This window comes from Homarus americanus, unplaced genomic scaffold (genome assembly GCF_018991925.1).
Source record: "Homarus americanus isolate GMGI-L3 unplaced genomic scaffold, GMGI_Hamer_2.0 scaffold48354, whole genome shotgun sequence".
In the NCBI taxonomy this organism is placed as follows: Eukaryota; Metazoa; Arthropoda; class Malacostraca; order Decapoda; family Nephropidae; genus Homarus; species Homarus americanus.
Window position 1 is genome coordinate 4846511 of NW_024723833.1, and position 11054 is coordinate 4857564.

Sequence of the window (11054 nt, forward strand, 5' to 3'; positions counted from 1 at the left end):
GTATGGGATACCCCAGCTATAGACACCTCAAATTCCATTTACTTCTGGCTCAACATGCATCAGTAAGACACTGCAAAGTTTAAAATATTCACTATAGACTTTATATAGAAAAGTAAACTGTGTGGAATGACAAAAGAAAATATCTATTAATTTTGCATAAAATTATATAATACAAACATTTACATTTACAATGTATAACTTTCTGTTTGTAACCAGCACATTAGTTCAACACCATACATTATTTATTGTCACACAAGATCATTACCAAACATTAAGGGTATAAACACATTACATGAACCCCAAACACATTAATCACTAACACAACAGCAACACTAAACCACAGTACACAAGATTAATATCAGACTCTGGTTACTCATGCACAAAATCAATGTTATATAAACTGGATACATAATAACAAAGTCAATAACTAAACATTGACATTACTCTTCCTGCTAAATTCTCAAATACAATACTTAAGACCTGTGTTTCAATGGTTAATGTTACTAGAAGCAGACATAAATTTAAGCCAGAATTAGTTGCTCACCAATAACAAAATAAACTCCTTTTCAAGAAAACATACACCTTATATCAAATACCTTTCCCATTACGCCCACTTGTCCTTTGGGTGAAAACAAGAACTAGAGAAGCTGTGAATTAGGCCTATGACAACGCACTAGGATGGACAGTAAATACATCCATATATTCCCTTAACCTAAAAAGATATCCAAAGACCAAAGGTAGAAAAGTTTTTCAAAGTGACAGGAACACGTGCGAGTCATCTGACATTGTTTCTACACCAAAAGATTCAATGGTCGTAGAGCCTCTAAACGTACTGCTCCAATGTGTGCCTGGGAAGTGAAAGAAAAGACAGCACAATTTATGGACATGCATTACAAGCCTCACAAATATATATGTATATATGTGTGTATATATATATATATATATATATAGATATATATATATATATATATATATATATATGTATGTATGTATGTATGTATGTATGTATGTATGTATGTATGTATGTATGTATGTATGTGTATGTATGTATGTATGTATGTATGTATGTATGTATGTATGTGTATGTATGTATGTATGTATGTATGTATGTATGTATGTATGTATGTATGTATGTATGTATGTATGTATGTATGTATGTGTGTGTGTGTGTGTGTATGTATGTGTGTGTGTATGTATGTATGTGTATGTATGTATGTATGTATGTATGTATGTATGTGTGTGTGTGTGTGTATGTATATGTATATATATATATATATATATATATATATATATATATATATATATATATATATATATATATATATATATATATATATATATATATATATATATATATATATAGCAGTTAATGACCGGAGGTGCGCGGAAAGTGAGCCATCAAAAGTGAATAACATAGCATTATGGGATTAATTGAAATGGGTCAGGCCGATCCCAAACTCCCTTTTTGGCGACACATAACTATGTTGTAGTAAAAAATAACATCATAGATTACATGATGGTACATGCACACAATTAATACTTGAGAGAAATACAGTCGCCAGAAGTTAATGTCCATTCCAAATAATGGACACGACTCCCTCCCTCTCACTTTTCTGCTGGCTCTTCCCTCTGAGAAAATTTTGGGGAAAACCAGGTATAGTAATAAATAATACCTCAAACTAAAGTTAGGATAATATAATTGACATTGCTGGATTCCTTGTAAGACAAGGAATATTTTGAATATAAATGTCATATATTTTTTTCACAAAAATAACATACTTACTCAGATTAAACATTTTATCTAAAAATTTATGTCACAATACAAAATATATGATGTTTATATTCAAAATGATCCTCGCAAATTGTAGAATTCCAGCAATGTAAATTATATTCGGCGAGTAATTTGTATGAATTTTATGAGCTAAAACAAATATCTTCCAGTTAATAAAAAAAAAATATTCTTCAGGACACTATCTGTCATTCAAAGTACCCACCTTCCTCCCCTCTTCCAACAGCACCAGTCAGTCCCAACCCTCCCCCACCCCACCAATCCTCCTTCAAAGAGATGTTGGTGAAAAATTTAGATTTTAGCATTTTGTATTAAATAATACCTCAGATTAAAGTTAGGATAATATAATTGACATTGCTGGATTCCATGTAAGACCAGGAATATTTAATATAAACGTCATATATTTTTGCACAAAAGATAACATACTTACTCAGATTAAACATTTTATCTAAAATTTTGCTATATAATACCAAAATATATGATGTTTATATTCAAAATAATCACCAAATTGTAAGAATTCCAGCAATGTAAATTATATTCTATGGAAGTAATTTGCATGAATTTTATAAAGGCTAAAATAAAAATCTTGATTAATAAAAAAACAATATTCTTCACATGGTAACAGATGATTTGGTCGATCCTCCTCCTCCCCAACCCGGTAACAGATGGTCGGTCAGCGGTCCTCCTCCTCCCCCACCAGCGTCCTACTAGATAAATGTGATTGGGAATACCAGACTGTTTACCTTTTTAGTAATAAATAATAAATCCAGACTAAAAGTTAGGATAATATAATTGACATTGCTGGATTCCCTTGTAAGACCAGGAATATTTTTGAATATAAATATCATATGTTTTTGCTAAAAATATATATTTACTCAAGAGTAAACATTATATCTAAAATTTGTATGTCTAATGCAAAATCTGCATGTTTATATTCAAAATGATCATCAAATTGTAAGAATTCCAGCAATGTAAATTATATTCTGGCCGGATAATTTGTATGAATTTTATGAGCTAAATTAAAAAAATTATACTTCACGTGTAAAGGGGTACAAGAACTGGTGCAAGAAGTCCTATATTATGACAATAAAATCGAGTTGGTTCCTTAATCAAGACATCATATAGATGCAATACAGAAAAAAATACTTTAAAACTTCTATCTCCACAATACATCATCAAATGTACAGTTACTGTACAAGCCAATGCTCACCTTAACTGGAAAAGCTGCAATAATCATTGTTGAATTATCAGGTGTATCAAGTTCTACCTGCAGGTGGCTCTTCACTCCCACCACACCACTTTCACTCACTGGGGATAAATAAATATTAATAATTATGAAATGTTTCTTAATATATGTAAATTTTTTCATGCATACAAATTCAGCATCTGTTCAACTACTTTACAATACAAGAAAATCTCTCTAAATTACAATCACTCTGAGGGACACATGTTTTAAGATGAAATTTTTTTTGAGCTGTGACAGAGAAAGGAACAAGATTGGTGTTGTTGCTTTGTGATTTTCTGCAACTAGGTTATGGCACTGCATGGGTAATGAAGCTCCCACATTAGTTCTTGTAGACTGCAATGAAACAACAGGATCTTTGTAGTTATTTGTTCTCTCTAACTGCTGTAACAGGTATGTTCTATGATAGTGTTTCCTTCCTTGACATGACCCATCATCACCATGTCCATCCCATAACAACACCCAGCACCATGCATTTCAGTCATTTACTTACCTTTAACATTACCAAGGTGAGGAGCCTTAAGGGTGACAGTCAGTGTTTGTGGGACTGGACCAGAATCCTACAGGCAGCAGGCAGTTCAAGGGCCAAGTGGGTGGGTGAGATGAGCTTTGCAAATTCATTTTTATTGGAATTCCAATAAAAGATGGGAGACGTTACTGCTACCTGGAATATATAAATTATCATTAATATCACTTTTATTTCCACATAAAAATAAGAATTTATATTGAGAGACAGAGAAAGCAAGAGGGAGAGTATATACCCACTGACAGAAATGCCTGTGATCTGCCATCTATTCACAGACAAACCAGGGACTGAATGCATAGATCTGCGACTCAACTAACTCAACAGCTAGGATAGCTACTTATGTATTAGGATATTTAATATTAAGGTAATAAAATGGTGGCAAAGGTATGGCTATTGGGGGAGGCTGGAGGCCATTAAAAAAAAAATTACATACCCGATAAGCTGAAATGAATGACAGTCTTATTAACATATAGACAATACATTACCTGCTGCAAATTTAAAATGACTGGGAGAGTCTGTGGAGAGTGGTTGATGAGAGTCACTTCCAGATTATACAGCCTTCTGGCACCACACCAAAGTCTAATAAATCTTCTCCATCACATGTCAACTGTACCTGGTCAGGAATAACAGTAAAATATTACAAAAGTAATGACAAATATACTGTAACTTTCCAATCAATATATCTTTATAACAAAATTCATATGTATATAGTATAGTGCAGTACTTTATTTTTCAATTAAGAATATTATGAGAAACCACAAATATGGCTTATCAATCACAGATGCCTTACAAAAAAAAAAACTACCTTCATTTTTAACCTTAACCTTAAAAAAAATTCTGGAAAAAAGGTATATTTATAAGCCATGTTGTAAAATGAACTGAAATGTTATGAGAGCTTGAGTGAATGGAAGCAAAAAGGATGAAAAATTCAATAGTACTTATGTACAGTAACTAAAACAACTATCTTTGCAGGTGGGGGTCGATATGCTCCGAAATTTTACGTGTGACTAGTGACAGCCCTCACATACCAAAATTTATAAGTCTATGGTCTCATATTGTTTCCTAAAAGTATGCACAGATAGTTGTTTTAGCTACTGTACATTGTATATGACCATGTATAGGTGTACAGCATTAGCACCCGAGTATTGTATAAAATTTGCTGGCCAACACACACAGAGTGTATACAGTCAGTCCTCGACTTATGACGGGGTTAGGGACAGACGACCAGGTGTAAGCAGAATTGGTAATAAAATTGAAAATGCAAAAATAATACATAGAAAATCTAAAATGGACGTCTCTTTTTCTTCTCAGCACCACGAGAAATTTTACTTTTTACGCTTGCCAGCCATTTTAAAGGGAATTACAAACAAAAATTTAGTAAGTACACAGCTGATCACTAAAGTCGGGACTCATCGTAATACAACAAATATTTTATCGACTGCAGCGGTTGTATGTCAGGTGGGCATAATAATTGATATATATATATATATATATATATATATATATATATATATATATATATATATATATATATATATATATATATATATATATATATATATATATATATATATATATATATATATATATATATATATATATATATATATATATATATATATATATATATATATATATATATATATATATATATATATATATATATATATATATATATATATATATATATATATATATAAATACTATTATAACCACAAGGAAAGAAAGAAGCATGAAGTGTTTTCTTCTTTCCTTAATGATTATCAACATACCTAGATCACAGCCCCTACAGTGATTTACTGGCATATACAGTGGTCCCTCGGTTACTGAGCAATCCGTTCCAGCAGGTTGCTCGTTAACGAAACCATGTTCAAAGGGTTTTTAGGTAGTGGTTCCAGCTCACGAAATTGCCTAAATTCAACAAAAAGGTAGAAAAGTACACTTACTTTGAGGTGTGTATGTAGAAGGCTCCTGGAGATGATGATGATGGGAATTAGAATGGGGGTGGAGGAGAAGAGGAAGAAGAGAAGGCATTGGGGTGGAAGAGAAGTCACTCCATGGCACCATTCACCCATAAAATTTAGTTCTCTTGGTGTATTTCAAGATTATTTTCTTTAAATCAACACTGCACTGCATTATATATTGTCAATATGTAAAATATATTTCAAAATGACCAATAATTTGCTTGAAACACAGAAAAAAGTTTGATTGAAGAGTCTCAAGCAAGATGTTACCTCCACTGAAAACAGAGAGACCGCACCTGTCTGGTGTGTTAACAGGCTGGATGGCACGCCAGAAACTAGTTTCTTTACCTTCAATTATGTTCAATAATTGTTAAAATGACTAAAAAAATTAATATTAAACTTTTAAAATTATTGAATAGTATAAACTTCTTGATATTTACTAAAATAGTAAGGAATTTAAGCCCTAAAACCGATTACTGTATTGGCGGACTAATACTACAGCTGGTGGACCGCCAAATGCAAGCGAAAACAGTAACTGTTTAACTCACTAATTCCTTCTCAGGAAGTTCCTAAGTCAGCAACAGTCAAGAAGGCCAGTTAGCCACATCAAATCTTGTCCGAGGTAAGCAATATCCTCTCAGACCCAAACCTTCCAGACATCAGTGTTCCTAAACCAATCATTCAGTGAATTTTTTTTATAGTGAATAAAAAAAAACATTTGGGAAAAATGGGGTTCAGTTCCCCAATAACAAGAAAACCCCAATATCAAACCCCCAAAACATGAAATCAGTTCCCAACCAACAACAACAAAAACTAATTACTTAATGATACATAATTACCTAAATACTGTAATTTACTACCTACTATTAATACAGCCCATTGCTAGACACTGGCTGCATCTCGTAGCCGCCCTCAAGACTCGCCATAACCCAACCCGGCTGGGGACGCTCCTTTATGTTTTACATTTTCATTTACTTTTTTCTTTTTGTTGAACATTTTGTATATAGCATTGTGTGCATGTCCTGAGTAAAAAAAAGTGAAAAAGTTAAGTTTATCTACCCAAAATTATGAGTTGAAAAATAACTGTAACATAACTCCCCAAACTTATCTTGCCAACTCTCGCTGGTGCACAAGAATCGTACTGTATGTTTATTCCCTTTATGTTTTTGGACTTCATGAAATTTTTTTCTTGTTTTTTGCACATTCTGTATGTAAGTTTGTGTGTACAGGTAACTGAAAAAAAAAAAAACATGAAGAAAGTAATGTTTATATACCCAAAATTACAAGTTGAAAACTAACCATAATATAACTCCTCCCTCAGCCTGGTACAGGGATGTGGCTGCCCCAGCCGACTCCTGGAAGCACGTGATTTGAATTTTTGCCAGGACCCAAATTCATTATAAGTGGGGGAAGCTTTCGTAACATGAGAAAGAGGTGGTAATTTCGGAAATTCACATTAGCGAATTTTTGTATCTCGAAGATTTCTATAGCGAGGGAAACCTGTACAGTATGGTCTTTTTTACTAAGTTACATCGCTACAAACTGAATCTTAAATACAGGTAAAGTACTTTTCAACTCTTAATTTCAGGTAGATATACAGTAATTTTCTAAAAAAATTTACTCAGTTACATACACACACAATCCTACATACAGAAACTGCAAAAATAAATATTGCGAAAGGAATAATGTTTTACGTATCTACAGGGTTCCACTGTGAAGTGTGTGTAGGTGTCAGAGGGTCTGTGGCGCAGCATTGTTGCTAGGCGGGCACCAGGGGCGACTGCGACACAGTTAAATCACTAACACGTATCATTTTTGCTTTCTTTGTGCCTTCATTGATGCTATTTATATGCTTTTGTTATTGATGTTTGTATGCCTACAATTTTAAGTTTTGTGTATAGATAAAGCTACTTTTATGGGTGAATCTAGTGACCTGGGACAGTCTTCATAGCCAGTTAGAGAATGCTTACTGTACAATGTACATCTTAGGCATGGTGCTCTAGATTCCAGAAAAACCCATCTGACAACCTCAGATCCCAATCATACAGGATAAATGGTCCCATACCTGCATAGTAATTGTATATACAGGTATCCTTCGTTTAACAATGTGGTTGCGTTCCTGCAAAACCTAATGTGAAGCAAAATTATTGTTAAAAGAAGGATAACACCAAAGCAAGGAGGATGAACTATCCAGAGACAGGTGATACTATACTTTAGTCAATTGCTTTTTAAAAGTATTCTACAGTATTAGTAAACAATTATTAAATTAACTTTCCAATTCACTAAGACAGTAATAAATACTAAGTAAACTTACATCTGGTTCATTAATCTTGGCACAAACGATAAGTGTTTGAACGGAGACTTGTGAAGCAGCTACAGACGTTCCTGAACCCTTGGTGAGGTCTGACATTTGAACCTCCAAGATGGCTTCCAACAAACCCTTAAACTGACTGCAGACGCGTAACTTAATTTCACATTTATTCCGTGGTTCAATAAAGTAAGATGGCTTAAATAATAGACCAGAAACAGAAGTGGGGAATCTATCAACGTTCCTGTAATAAAAAAAATTATAGCATTAACTTCATGATTGGCATTATTTGTATATATTAAAAATTAGTTGTGCCTACCCCCATAGAGTAAACAAGCACACACGGCTGTACAAATTTTTTATTCAGACACTTTTCCTGAAGAGGTACACAGGTGGAGTGGATGATTACTTTTGACTGCAGCTGTACATGTCTAATATTTCATATCTATTCTTTTCAGAACTGTAAACCTACATCCACCCTTTGGTTGCCTTATTCGACTTTTGTCAAATGCGAATGTAGTCCACAGCATTAGAAATATTTTGGTCCTCACTGCCTTATTCAACTGTGAGTGTTCAAATGTGTGAATTCTCCCCTCTGATGCTCCAGTGGCCACAACAACAACTTTCAGTGTAAACAACCCAGCTGCTTTGGTTGCATGATTGGCTCTTCCTACACCTGAGTTTTGGTGATACAGAATACGAGGTCTGTCCAGAAAGTATCCAGCCATTTACTATTAAAAGAAATATTGCTTACCTAGGACAATGGCAGCTTAGTCCCCTTGAAGGTACTCCCCTTGAGACCTCACACACTTCTCCCAGCGTCCCTTCCCTTTTTCAAAACAGTCTGCAAAGTCCTCTTTCGGAATCTCCATCAGCTGTCTCGTCGCATTTTCCTTAATCTCGTCCAGGCCAAACAATAACGAAGGAGTACTACAACAAAGTTTTTCGCCGGCTGAAGGATGCAGTAAGAAGAAACGACCACAGCTGTAGGCAAGTGGTGACTGGCAGCTTCAGCATGACAATGCGCCTGCCCATTCTTCACGTCTCGTGCAGGGTCTTTTGGCAAAACATTGCATCACCCAGGTCTCTCAGCCCCCCTACAGCCCAGATTTGGCTCCCTGCAACTTCTGGCTTTTCTCAAAGCTAAAATCGCCATTGAAGGAGGAGATTTCAGACCGTGGACGAGATGAAAGAGAATGGATGAGGCAGCTGATGGAGATCCCGAAAAGGACTTACAAAGTGTAGAAGAACAAGCCATTGTCCTGGACAGGACAGACTACTCATGTTTTGAATCTGTCACAACAAACATCATTTACAAGACTGCTATAACATACTGAAGCTTCCATTTCATTATCATCAACAACATTTTACAGCCATTTAAACACGCTGCAATTATATGATGGCAGCTCTCCATAATGTGTGGTCTCCCCGTGTCATTCTTGGCCTCCCCCTGGGTCTCCTCCCCTCCACATTTTTACACAAGTACCACATAACTCAATGAGTTGCATCCAATCTACCATGCCTAAACCATCTCAGCCTAAATCTACACAGAACTTTGCCAAGACTCTCAATACTCAGCCTCCCTCTTAGCGCTGAACAGGGCCTCTTGTCTTTCAGTGTCACATTACATCTCACCATTCTCTTTCAGCTCACTCAAGCTTGCTTGTGTCATCCTCTTTAACTGCCCACGTTTCAATATCATGAAACATCGCACTTCTCATGCTAGTTGCATATATCTTTCCTTTCACATGGAGGGAAGGTCAAGAAAGGCACCACCTCCCTATACTTCCTCTAGCCACTTCGGAGACTTACAACCGAGTAGGCATCAGCACCGTTCATGTTACCCAGATAATAGAACTCCTCGACACAATTCTGAGATATACCCTCAATGCACAGTTCTCCAACCTTGCAAGAAGTAAATCTTCTGTATAAATTTTCAATCCTTTTCAACGTTTATCCTCTTTATCAGCTTCTTCATTTGAATTCATGATTTGTAAGATGGATTGATCGTTCTTATAGGGGAAAAAATTTGGGTGAACAACAGAAGCCTTTTCTGGAACACACTTGAAACCTATTGCAAAATCCATACTGTCACAACGTGGTTCAAATCAAATGATGTGTTTCCAAGCTGAAGTTTCATGTTTATACTGTACTCCAAACCACAAGATGAAACATCTACATCACTGCTTCGTGTTTCCAGTAAGCAAAATTAATTCATAATAAATCATATAATTATACCATAAATGTCAAGGACATCAAAATTCAGTAGCTTTGCAACATATCCCTCAGTAGGTCAAATATGCCTTTCTTTTCTTACTAATCAGCTCATATGTTGTTGTTTTAAGAAGTTGCAACATCACTACAGGTATAAGCATGGTGAAGCAATGCATATATAATAGGGAGGAATTAGAAAATGTGAGTGAAAAAGGGTCTCATAAGCACGTCATGTACAGCCAACAGTAGAAGTTTTCCATGCCAACCTGTATGATATGAGGAAGGTGACCTGATAAAACTGTATGGGTGAAGAATTGACAGATATGTTTTAAATGGCTTAAATGGCAAATTATATATGATTGTCTAAGAATTCATTTCATTTATGTAACTTAATTAGTATCAATGTGTAAAATGTGGGAAAATATTGTTATTGAGAATTATGACATTCCTGGGGATCCTGTTATATATGATTATTCATACTGTTGATGCCCACGAGTATTTTTCATGCTTAATGGCATATCCCTTATAAAGTTTTTAACACTAAATCTGAAGCTGCAAGAAAGTATTGCATAATAAGTCACTTATACACAAAATGATTATGTAAACTGTATCGACAGTATGTCTTCTTCAGTTCTCATGTTTGTCTCTTTTGACCCCAATTCCTGCCTTCCATTCTGCTGTTGACTGTACGTATCTATAATGGACAAGGTGTGATATTAAATTGATTGCTTGTAGTGACCTGGTGGATACAGTTAGTGTTATTGCCAATTTAGGGATTCTATCACCAGATCAGAAGAACCACCATATAACTTCCACTGATAATAGTTTAAGGTTTCTGACATGAAAATTCTTGGACAAAATTAGAGACCTGAATTAGAGGAGAAAAGTGTACAGCTTCATCTTTTTTTTTAATCCTGTTATCTGTAATGATGTTACCTTAAGACAACTTCATCACTTATGGTCAATATGAATAAGATTGTAACATTTCATAAAGGGACTTCTCACCTGCA

At 34.8% G+C, this 11054-nt stretch overlaps 1 long non-coding RNA gene across 1 annotated transcript; it reads right to left on the reverse strand.

Moving 5' to 3' along the window:
• Nucleotides 1-768: 768 nt before the first annotated feature.
• LOC121863760 lies at nt 769-8071 on the reverse strand. The gene is made up of 5 exons (XR_006088454.1): nt 7837-8071; nt 4044-4171; nt 3526-3696; nt 3000-3097; nt 769-848 (listed from the first exon to the last, which is right to left on the reverse strand). It is a non-coding gene; the product is annotated as an uncharacterized LOC121863760 (long non-coding RNA).
• Between the last annotated feature and the right edge of the window lie 2983 nt (nt 8072-11054).